Consider the following 12,877-nt stretch of genomic DNA (forward strand, 5'->3'; position numbering starts at 1 on the left):
TATTTCACTATTAAAATGATTTCATATTTACATATGCAACCTTCATCAATGGCTAATCAGGCTGCACTTTGAAGCTTGATCTCTAAAATTTCGAATTGTGTTTATTGATCTCTCGCTTTTATTTTTGTTTGCGGAGCTCTATCCAGAAGCTGTGATTGGCTGGCCAGTATCCAGCATGTGCTGAAAATGAGATTTGTGATTGGCTCAGTTCATCAGTAGTCAACATCCTATCTAAAAGGGATCAGCAGTCCCATTTCCCCAATTACAGCTTTTTCCCTCCATTCCTCCTCCTCCTCTCCTCGATTCCTCCACCTTCTTCCGGGTAGGAGAGAAGGAGTAGGAAAGGAGGAGTAGGAGAGGAGGAGTAGCAAAAGTTTCTGGATGCAGCCTAAGAGTTCAGAGTAAGATCCTGGAGTAAGAGTTCAGAGAAAGAGCTCAGAGTTAGAATTCAGAATAAGAGTTCAGATTAAAAGTTCAGAGAAAGATCTCAGAGTATGAGTTCAGAGTAAGATCTTAGATTAAGAGTTCGGAGTAATAGTTCAGAGTAAGATTTTAGAGTGAGAGTTCAGAACACAAGTTCAGAGTAAAAGTTCAGAGAAAGAGCTCAGAGTAAGAGCTCAGAGTTGTTACAGTGTTCTAGTGCCACTAGGTGGCACTCTAAGAAAGAATCTTAATATCAGCCTAATACTACTACAGAGGGAGAGAGCCTAAGGCAGGGCAGTGGTATGGAGTTAAATCAGTGTCACCAGAACCTGAAACAAAAAAACATGATTCTTGAAAATAAAGAGTGTGTAATCTGGTGTTCTTGAAAAATTTACCTTCAAATATTTAGATATTTAAAATTCAGGTATTGAAATTTCAGATAAGGACTGTTTTAAAAAATTCAGGTACAAAATTTTTAAGTAAAAAAAAAATCATGTAGCAAAAAAATAATTCAGGGATTAAAAATTCAGGTTGTAAAAATTCAGGTTATAAAAATTCAGGTCGAAAAAATTCAGGTTATAAAAATTCAGGTTGTAAAAATTCAGGTAAAAAAAATTCAGGTCGAAAAATTTCAGGGAAACATCCGGGGTACACAGAATGACCAATCAAGCGCAGAGCTAATCGAGCTCACAGCGGCCAATCACAACACAGCTCTGAAGCCTGTGGGAGCTGCGTCTTTTTTCACCTCTGGAGAAGCTCCGTGGCAGCTGCTTGGAGAACACAGCTCCTACAGTCGTAAGTAAACTATAACTTGTTTACTCGTCCTCACGTTCGTAAAAACTCTTAAAACTAGTGTTTATTGTTGAAATGGTTGTGTGTTCATGATTGGAAGTGGCTCAGAGCGCGAAATTACGTTAGGTTAGGAGAGGAGAGGGTCAAGTTAGCTAAGTTTAGCTTAGTTAAACCTAATTTAGCTTACTTTAGGCTAGTTTAGCTTACTTTAGCTTAGTTAAGCCTAGTTTAGCTTACTTTAGCCTAGTTTAGCTTACTTTAGCTTAGTTAAGCCTAGTTTATCTTAGTTAAGCCTAGTTTAGCTTACTTTAGCCTATTTTAGGTTAGTTAAGCCTAGTTTAGCTTACTTTAGCCTAGTTTAGCTTAGTTAAGCCTAGTTTAGCTTACTTTAGGCTAGTTTAGCTTACTTTAGCTTAATTAAGCCTAGTTTATCTTAGTTTGGGTTAGTTTAGGTGAAGTGATGTGAGGCAAGGTGAGGTTACGTTATTTGAGTCTAGTTTAGCTCAGTTTAGGTGATGTGTCTTATGTGATGTTAAGTAGCTGGCATTGAGACTGGGTGACTGGATGAAAAATAAACAGTGGGTAAATTAGCTATTTCATGGATTTGTAGAGCGTCCTCTTATCTCAGTGGTTTAATTAATTATTTAAGTTCATTTAATTAATTATGAATTATTAACAAGTAATGTTGAATCATAGCATATTTGAAGTACATGTTATACACATGCATCTTGTGCAAACGTTTAGGCACAATTGTGTTGCCAGTGATGTTCAAATGTTTGCATAAAACTGTTATTATTATTTGTGTTATTTATAATTTTACTGCTGACTACGGCAAAAAGATTTCAGGAGAATAGTTACTGTATTCTAAACATATTAGGGCTGTACCCGGCTCAGGATTTTGTCAGTCAAATTGGGTTTGTCCATCAATACCAACGGTTCGACTATTTGTTTCCACCCACCCATAGATTATTTAGCAATCAGTGTATCAAATTGCACGTACCAGTTCTGACGCATTAAGAAGAATACTGTAAACAGTCTGCATTGCAGCCTAATTTAATTACTGACATATCCTACCAGACAACACAAGTGTATTTATGCTAAAAAAAATGAGTGCTTAGTGTTTCAATTATTTGCATACAAATGTATTCTGTTGTGTTTTGTAGATTTGTCTGATGTTTGCAGACTCTGGGGAAACCACTCCACATCATGCTTTGGAAGCTGCTTTGCCTCCTAAATGGGTACAAACGAAGTTTAAAACATTTTGTTGCCAATAAATGACAGTATCTATTTTATGTTCTTTGGCTGTCACCTACTTGTATTGCTAAGATAAGGTCAGAACAGTCTGATATAATGTACAAACAGTAGTATGAAAAAGTCTGGGCACCCCTGATCATTTTCAAAAATGTTCTTTATAAGTCGTTGGTAGTTTGGATCAGCAATTTCAGTAAAATATATCATAAAGCAGATGAGAAGACAGTGATATTTGAGAAATGAAATGAAGTTTATATGATTTATTGAAAGTGTTCAATAATTCTTTACAAAAGCCAGGTGCAGAAATTTGGGCATCCCAAAAGAAAAATTACATCCATATTTAGTAGCTCCTTGTTTTGCAGATTAGCAATATAAACACTTTCTGTAGCTTTCAATGAGAGTCTGGCTTCTGGTTAAAGGAATATTTTACCATTTTTCTTCATTTCCAGTTCAGTCAGGTTTAATGGTTTCTGATCATGAACAGCCCGCTTTAAATCACACCACAGATTTTCAATAATATCCAAGTTTGGGAACTGAGATGATCATTCCAGAATGTCATACTTGTTCCTCTGCATGAATTCTTAAGTAGATTTTGATCAGAGTTTAGTGTTTTAGAGTCGTTGTCTTTAAAAATATTCCCAGTACCTGCACTCACCATACAGCCCCGCAGTATGATGGAACTGGCAAATGTTAATTTTTTTCCCTCTTCCCCACCATGCACACCGTCACTGATGTTTAAATAACTCAGTTTTAGTTTCATCAGCCCACAGCACTGTATGCTAAAATTAAACTGGCTGTCCAAATCTGCTTTAGCATACCTCAAGCGACTGTGGCGTGTGCACAGAAAAGGCTTCTTCTGCATTTCTCTCTCATACAGCCTCTACTTGTGCAAAGTGTGCTAAATGGTTTGAAGATGCACAGTGACTCCATCTTCAGTAAGATGATGATATACAGTTGTGGTCAAAAGTTTACATACACTTGTAAAAAAACATAATGTTATGGCTGTCTTGAGTTTTCAATAAGTTCTACAACTCTTATTTTTCTGTGATAGAGTGATCGGAACACATATATGTTTGTCACAAAAAACAGTCATAAAATTTGGTTCTTTCATAAATTTATTATGGGTCTGCTGAAAATGTCACCAAATCTGCTGGGTCAAAAATATACATACAGCAACATTAGTATTTGGTTACATGTCCCTTGGCCATTTTCACGGCAACTAGGCGCTTTTGGTAGCCATCCACAAGCTCCTGGGAAGCTTCAGGTCGAATGTTTGACCACTCTTCTTGACAGAATTGGTGCAGTTCAGCTAAATGTGATGGTTTTCTTGCATGAACCCGTTTCTTTAGCACTGTCCACATGTTCTCAATGGGGTTTAAGTCAGGACTTTGGGAAGGCCATTCTAAAACCTTAATTCTAGCCTGGTTTAGCCATTCCTTTACCACTTTTGATGTGTGTTTTGGGTCATTGTCTTGTTGGAACACCCAACTGCGCCCAAGACCCAACCTTCGGGCTGATGGTTTTAAGTTTTCCTGCAGAATTTGGAGGTAATCCTCCTTCTTCATTATCCCATTTACTTTCTGCAAAGAACCAGTTCCACTGGCAGCAAAACATCCCCAGAGCATAATACTACCACAACCATGCTTGACAGTAGGCATGGTGTTCCTGGGATTAAAGGCCTCACCTTTTCTCCTCCAAACATATTGCTGGGTGTTGTGGCCAAACAGCTCAATTTTTGTTTCGTCTGACCAGAGAACTTCCTCCAGAAGGTTTTATCTTTGTCCATGTGATCAGCAGCAAACTTCAGCCGAGTCTCAAGGTGCCTTTTCTGGAGCAAGGGCTTCTTTCTTGCACGGCAGCCTCTCAGTCCATGGCGATGTAAAACACGCTTGACTGTGGAGACTGACACCTGTGTTCCATCAGCTTCCAAATCCTTGCAGACCTGCTTCTTGGTGATTCTTGGTTGACTCTTGACCATCCTGACCAATCTCCTCTCGGCAGCATGTGATAGCTTGCGTTTTCTTCCTGATCGTGGCAGTGACACAACTGTTCCATGCACTTTATACTTGCGTATAATTGTCTGCACAGTTGCTCTTGGGACCTGTAGCTGCTTTGAAATGGCTCCAAGTGACTTCCCTGACTTGTTCAAGTCAATAATTCGCTTTTTCAGATCCACACTGAGTTCCTTTGACTTTCCCATTGTAGCTTTTGTAGCTGAGTCTAATCACTGGGTCAAATGAGCCCTATTTAAATGGGCTCATGAGAAGTCAACAGCTGTAGTCAATCAGAATCACTTACAAGAAGTGAAGAGGCCATGACATGAAGCTAATTTGATTGACACAACTCGCTACATCACCAAAATTGACAAATTTTGTTGCTGTATGTATATTTTTGACCCAGCAGATTTGGTGACATTTTCAGCAGACCCATAATAAATTTATGAAAGAACCAAATTTTATGACTGTTTTTTGTGACAAACATGTATGTGTTCCGATCACTCTATCACAGAAAAATAAGAGTTGTAGAACTTATTGAAAACTCAAGACAGCCATAACATTATGTTTTTTTACAAGTGTATGTAAACTTTTGACCACAACTGTAGGTCTTTGGAGCTGGTCTGTGGGTTGACTATGACTGTTCTCGGCATCCTTCGTCTCTGCTCCAAACTGTGCCTGTGGTCTTCCCTTTCCTCACTATGTTTCTCACAGTGGAAACTGACAGCTGAAATCTCTGAGCTTTTTGCATCCTTCCCCAAAAGCATGAAAAATCTTTGTTTTCAATTCATTTTATAGTTGTGTTTTGAGGCTGCCATGTTGCCACTCTTCAGAGAAGATGTAAAGAGGAGGAAAAACTTGCAATTGGCTACATGAACCCTTTCTGATAATTAGATTCACTTGTGTATGTAGGTCAAGGGTCAATGAGCTTACCAAACTAATTTTGTGTTCCAATAATTAGTGCTAAATATATTAAAATCAATACAACAAGGGTGCCCAAAGGTATCCATCTGCCTATTTTTGTTTAAGGAATAATTACGCACTTTCTGTAAAAAATAAACTTAATTTTACTTCTCAAATATCACTGTGTTCGTCTGCTATATGATATATTTAACTGAAATTGCTGATCCCAACAACCAATGATTTATAAAAGAAAATCATGAAAAATATCAGGGGTGCTCAAAAGCTTTCATACCACTGTATTTGATTTTTTTTTTCATTCGTTATTGCCTGCAATGGATGCGACAAGTGCTTCCATCATTCCTGTGTAGGAAACCCACCTGAAGAAGAGGAGTTCCTTTGCCCATTATGTAAACATTAAATTGCATATACACTGCTCAAAAAAATAAAGGGAACACTCAAATAACACATCCTAGATCTGAATGAATGAAATATTCTCATTGAATACTTTGTTCTGTACAAAGTTGAATGTGCTGACAACAAAATCACACAAAAATCATCAATGGAAATCAAATTTATTAACCAATGGAGGCTTGGATTTGGAGCCATACACAAAATTAAAGTGAAAAAACACACTACAGGCTGATCCAACTTTAATGTAATGTCCTTAAAACAAGTCAAAATGAGGCTCAGTATTGTGTGTGGCCTCCACGTGCCTGTATGACCTCCGTACAACGCCTGGGCATGCTCCTGATGAGGTGGCGGATGGTCTCCTGAGGGATCTCCTCCCAGACCTGGACTAAAGCATCCGCCAACTCCTGGACAGTCTGTGGTGCAACGTGACATTGGTGGATGGAGCGAGACATGATGTCCCAGATGTGCTCAATCGGATTCAGGTCTGGGGAACGGGCGGGCCAGTCCATAGCTTCAATGCCTTCATCTTGCAGGAACTGCTGACACACTCCAGCCACATGAGGTCTAGCATTGTCCTGCATTAGGAGGAACCCAGGGCCAACCGCACCAGCATATGGTCTCACAAGGGGTCTGAGGATCTCATCTCGGTACCTAATGGCAGTCAGGCTACCTCTGGTGAGCACATGGAGGGCTGTGCGGCCCTCCAAAGAAATGCCACCCCACACCATTACTGACCCACTGCCAAACCGGTCATGCTGAAGGATGTTGCAGGCAGCAGACCGCTCTCCACGGCGTCTCCAGACTCTGTCACGTCTGTCATGTGCTCAGTGTGAACCTGCTTTCATCTGTGAAGAGCACAAGGCGCCAGTGGCGAATTTGCCAATCCTGGTGTTCTCTGGCAAATGCCAAGCGTCCTGCACGGTGTTGGGCTGTGAGCACAACCCCCATCTGTGGACGTCGGGCCCTCATACCATCCTCATGGAGTCGGTTTCTAACCGTTTGTGCAGACACATGCACATTTGTGGCCTGCTGGAGGTCATTTTGCAGGGCTCTGGCAGTGCTCCTCCTGTTCCTTGCTGCACAAAGGCGGAGGTAGCGGTCCTGCTGCTGGGTTGTTGCCCTCCTATGGCCTCCTCTACGTCTCCTGGTGTACTGGCCTGTCTCCTGGTAGCGCCTCCAGCCTCTGGACACTACGCTGACAGACACAGCAAACCTTCTTGCCACAGCTCGCATTGATGTGCCATCCTGGATGAGCTGCACTACCTGAGCCACTTGTGTGGGTTGTAGAGTCCGTCTCATGCTACCACGAGTGTGAAAGAACCACCAACATTCAAAACTGACCAAAACATCAGCCAGACAGCATAGGTTCTGAGAAGTGGTCTGTGGTCCCCACCTGCAGAACCACTCCTTTATTGAGTGTGTCTTGCTAATTGCCAATAATTTCCACCTGTTGTCTATTCCATTTGCACAACAGCAGGTGAAATTGATTGTCAATCAGTGTTGCTTCCTAAGTGGACAGTTTAATTTCACAGAAGTTTGATTTACTTGGAGTTAAATTATGTTATTTGAGTGTTCCCTTTATTTTTTTGAGCAGTGTATATTGACGTCCTAAAAAGTGACTGAGCTAATTCAGGTCCAGGTAGTTTGTCCCAGTAATCTCACAATTAATTATATGGAGTTCAGTGATGAGAGCTTTCAGACAGGTGTCTTTATACTGCACTCAGCTGATCCCCATTTCACTAACTGAGAGACTAGTAACACCAACTACCTGAAATTGGATAATTAATACTTTTATACAATCACTTACGTTTTATATATCTATACACTGACATTTTGTGTATTTGACCGCTTAAGCCAAATGTGATAGACATTGTACTTTTATTTTATGTAAATAAATGTGTAAACCCTTCAACTAACCTTGTTTAATGGTTCTTTTTCATTGTCTCCATTTCAAACTGCAAAGTTCTATGTTTAGAACACAATATTATTTCAATCTTTGTCATTATAAATCACAGCACATAAAAACAGATGGAAACTGTCCTGAAAAGAATGAGTATATTTAGGTCAATAAATATGTTTACTTTTTGTATTGTGAATAATTTGCTTTAGTAATGTAATACATTTAGCAAACAATTAGTCTTTGTCTACTCAAGGATTTTGACATACTCTAAAATAAGCTTTTTTACTTGTTAATGAAATAAAAACCTATTGCCATGCAGTAGATCTTGATAATTATCCCCTACAGCTGTGACATTCAGGGGTAAAACTCTTGTTTTCTTGACCTAAGATAACTAGTCTAGATAACTAAAATAACTAGACTTAAGTACAAGTCTTTTTAGAAAACATGTTTATTCTATGAAGTGTAGGAGTTTACAAAACATACAGAACATTAGCTGGTGGAAAAATAAAATCATAAAATAAATCATTCTCCAATATTAAAACATTCTACATGTGGTATCTCAAACAAATATACATATAATACTGTGTAGAAAGAGGATCACACAAAGTAGCCATAGAGTGGCTTACATACACACACACATTATATATATATATATATATATATATATATATATATATGTGTGTGTGTGTGTTTATATATATATATATATATATATATATATATATATATATATATATATATGCTAATAAACACATACAAACCAGTTAACACATTTTTTAACAGCACATTTCCCCTAGTTTTGGTAATATGCAGTACTTCGCACGGTCACAACCTAAAAAACAAGACACAACAGAATGTATGTTAGACAAAATAAAGCAAAAAATAAATAATTCAACATTAATGATAATGTTACATTAGATATTGGTAATCAACATGTATTTGGATGCCAAATACATCTAAACTGATTAAACTGCACTGACATGAATTGACAGCCAGAAAGTCCAGGAAAGGTAATTAGATATTTATATACACATATATAAATATAACAGCTAGCCAACGCCAGTCTGTTAAATGGGGAATCTGGCAATAGCATGGTGTACGAACCTCAATAGTTACATACACAAGATATCTAACTAACTAAAATAATAAACCACAGAGATAAGAGGACGCTCTACATATCTATTAAATAGCTAATTTACTCACTGTTTATTTTCATCCAGTCACCCAGTCTCAATGCCAGCTACTTAACAACACATAAGACACCTCACCTAAACTGGGCTAAACTAGACTCAAATAACGTAACCTCACCTTGCCTCACATCACTTCACCTAAACTAACCCAAACTAAGATAAACTAGGCTTAACTAAGCTAAAGTAAGCTAAACTAGGCTTAACTAAGCTAAAGTAAGCTAAATTAGGTTTAACTAAGCTAAACTTAGCTAACTTGACCCTCTCCTCTCCTAACCTAACGTAATTTCGCGCTCTGAGCCACTTCCAATCATGAACACACAACCATTTCAACAATAAACACTAGTTTTAAGAGTTTTTACGAACGTGAGGACGAGTAAACAAGTTATAGTTTACTTACGACTGTAGGAGCTGTGTTCTCCAAGCAGCTGCCACGGAGCTTCTCCACAGGTGAAAAAAGACGCAGCTCCCACAGGCTTCAGAGCTGTGTTGTGATTGGCCGCTGTGAGCTCGATTAGCTCTGCGCTTGATTGGTCATTCTGTGTACCCCGGATGTTTCCCTGAAATTTTTCGACCTGAATTTTTATAACCTGAATTTTTTCGACCTGAATTTTTATAACCTGAATTTTTACAACCTGAATTTTTAATCCCTGAATTATTTTTTTGCTACATGATTTTTTTTTACTTAAAAATTTTGTACCTGAATATTTTAAAACACTCCTTATCTGAAATTTCAATACCTGAATTTTAAATATCTAAATATTTGAAGGTAAATTTTTCAAGAACACCAGATTACACACTCTTTATTTTCAAGAATCATGTTTTTTTGTTTCAGGTTCTGGTGACACTGATTTAACTCCATACAGTGGGAGAAGCAAGCTGTAAGTGTGTGTGCTGCAAGTTGCTTTAATAAAGCTCACGGAATTCTTCTATATCTGCATCTTGACTGATATCTTTTAACAAGAGAAATAGGTCAGAGTAAAACATCAGAGTAAGACTTCAGAGTAAGAGCTCAGAGTACCAGTATGAGTTTAAGAAATTGAGTCAAATTTCTGTTTAATGGTTAAGTGTTTGGGAAAAAGCATTTGCTCATGCAAAACATTCATCTAAAGATCAATTCACTATGAATTTTAATCAAACTGAAACCTTTGTCTATCAGCTTCCTGCTTCTGTGCCATTCAGACGCTCCGCTATCTTTCATAGTTTTCTTTTATTTTCAGACATTTTTGAGCTACAGTGTCTGAGCTCATTATTTAGATTAGCAGTAGCACTACCATATTTTGTTTTTATTTAATTTTCTAGTTTAGTTTGGACATTTTATAGTAGAGCCATAGGCACATGAATCAGAAAAGTTCCTGTAGAGTACTAAAGAAGAAATCTACAAGATGCCTCCTTGTGTGGGTTCAGAGCACCTGTGCTGCCAGAACTGCTACAATCTTCTACAAAGGATGATTATTTTGGAAACAAATTTTCGGTCCTTGTTATCAGAGTTTAAGGACTGGCATTACTGTTCGAGGACCATCGGAGTGTGGGAGTGCTGCCAGCGGACAACGGGCAGGGATTTTAACGTTGCAGCGAGCAGTGGAGACGAACAGAACTGGACCAGCAGATCATGTGGACTTCCCTAATGCGAGTACAGCTGAAAGATATGGGCAAAACCAGCAATGGGTTCGCATTGGAGCTAAACCCAAACAGCATGCCACATACAGCTCTGTAGTATCCTCCACTCCTGCTAACATAGGACATCTGGCTAATGCTAAAGATAAAGCTATTGCTCGGAGATCAGAGCACAGGGCCAGAGGAAATCAGTTCCAGTCACTTAGTTTGCAAAACAGATTTGAGCTACTGCAAGACCTCAATGATTTTCCTAATATCAACCAGTATGATACAGAAAGAACCAGAAAATTCAGTCATTCAAAACACCCCAGGAGAGCCACAGGGCTCCAGGCTGTGGCCACAGCAGACACCCTTGTTTTGGGGGATGACTCTGTTCATGGCATGAAAAATAATCGGAAACTCATCATTCGATTTGAGCCAAACCTCACAGTTTCTGAACTGAGTGAGAAGCTTCCAACACTACTGGCTGAATACAGAACAGTGAAACAGAGTTATTGGGTGGGAGCCATGTTCTGCTGTATCAGCTGCCAGAAACACCGCAACTGCATGAACACTCCACACCATCCTCCATCTCCACTTCATCATCATCCTCTATCTCCACCCCATCATCACCCCACCTGAACTTCTCAGCAACCATGGAGAAGCTGCTTTCTGCAGGGACAAGGCAGATGCTTTCTCTGTCAGCGAGTCCTCAGGTACAGCGGAAAATCAGCACAACCTCTCCTCAGTCACCTACTGCCTCACGGACCCAGCAACCCCCATCCTCACCACCACTTCACTCCCCAATCAAGGAGTTACTAAAGGGAGTATAGGATAGATAATGTAAATATATCATACTGCAGTATGTAAATTGTTATCCACAGTCTTTGGAACAAAACGCACAGGTTATTAAGTACGCTCTGCTAAATGTCAGATCTCTTATCTAATTAATGATTTTATTACAAATTATGGGCTTTTTTAATGGGATTTTCTGTTTTTAACAGAGACATGGTTATATTCTTGTAGTGCTGAAAGTGTGTTAATTGAGTCGGCTCCACCAAACTTTGTTTTTTTTTAAACGTCTCACGTACCGGCAAGACAGGTGGAGGTGTAGCTATGCTGTTTTATGATACTTTCCAATGCAAGCAGTTGTCACTTGGTGATTCCACATCTCATTTACAATATTTAGGCGCAGTGACACCAAGAATATTACTAGTAAGTGTCTACAGGCCTCCAAGATACAATGCTGATTTTATTGATGATTTTACAGGTATGCTATATTTTATTTCTACTGAATTTGATCATTTTATTATTGCTGGTGATTTTAACATTAACACTGATAATCCCAAGGATACTTTTTGTGAGAAAAGTGTGCTCTGCACCATGCAAACCATAAGACTCTCTGCTGGACAGTTTTAACTCAAAAACTGCTAGAGTTTTAGATGAGATTGCACCAGTTAGATTTAAAACCATGCCACGCAAGCAGAAAGCTCCATGGAGAAATGATGCTGCAGTTCAGCAGTTCAGATGGCTTAAAACCAAGCTTCACATTCACAAAGAAATTTTTAAAGAGATTACAATAAAATAATGTGCACATCTAGACAATCCTACTTCTCCAGCATTATTAACAATAATATTTACAATAGCAAAGTTATTTTCACTGTGGTTGACAGACTGAATAACTCACCTACATACATGACCTAGTTGAGCTAGTTTCAAGTGAGAGATGTAATGAGTTTGCAAATTTTTTAATACTAAAATCCACAATTTCAGACAAGCTATCGGTACATCTATATCCACCAACAAGCCTACGTGCTTTCCAAAACCATGCAAAAGCATCATAGTCAACATGTTCCAGTTTAGCACTATTAATGAAGAAGTTTTAATTGATACAGTGAGTCACCTCAAATCATCCACTTGCAGTCTTGATACATTACCAACCAAGTTTTTAAAGAATGTCTTTTACTCAATTTCAGCTGACATTCTTCAAATAGTAAATACCTCACTCATGTCGGGTGTTTTTCCAAATGCATTGAAAACAGCCGTTATGAAGCCTCCCTTGAAAGAAAAAATTAGAAACAAACTTATTAAACAATTACAGACCAATCTCTAATCTACCATTTATTGGAAGAATAATCGTCATCAAGCAACTTTCTGTCCATAAATAACTGAATCATAGTACTGAGACTGCACTATCAATGACATTCGCTTAAATACAGACTCAGAAAAAAAGTTTATTCTACTACTGCTTGATCTCAGGGCTGCCTTTGACACCATTGACCACAACATTCTCATAGATAGACTGGAGAACTGGGTTAGACTTTCTGGGACTGTCCTAAAATGGTTCATTTCATACAAAAATACTTTGTGGAAATGGAAATGAATGTTTCTGAGACTGTGCCAGTGACCTGTTGTGTACC

At 38.6% G+C, this 12,877-nt stretch overlaps 1 protein-coding gene and 1 long non-coding RNA gene across 4 annotated transcripts in view; one reads left to right on the plus strand and one right to left on the minus strand.

Moving 5' to 3' along the window:
• LOC111190433 (60 kDa lysophospholipase) overlaps window positions 1-12,877 on the minus strand; it is a 91,593-nt gene that overhangs the window by 18,311 nt on the left and 60,405 nt on the right. The gene's annotated exons all lie outside the window — the stretch shown is intronic.
• On the plus strand, window positions 1,173-2,507 carry LOC111194182 (uncharacterized). The gene is made up of 2 exons (XR_002650974.2): window positions 1,173-1,218; window positions 2,379-2,507. It is a non-coding gene; the product is annotated as an uncharacterized LOC111194182 (long non-coding RNA).

The sequence above is a fragment of the Astyanax mexicanus genome, chromosome 3 (assembly GCF_023375975.1).
Source record: "Astyanax mexicanus isolate ESR-SI-001 chromosome 3, AstMex3_surface, whole genome shotgun sequence".
Lineage (NCBI taxonomy): Eukaryota > Metazoa > Chordata > Actinopteri > Characiformes > Acestrorhamphidae > Astyanax > Astyanax mexicanus.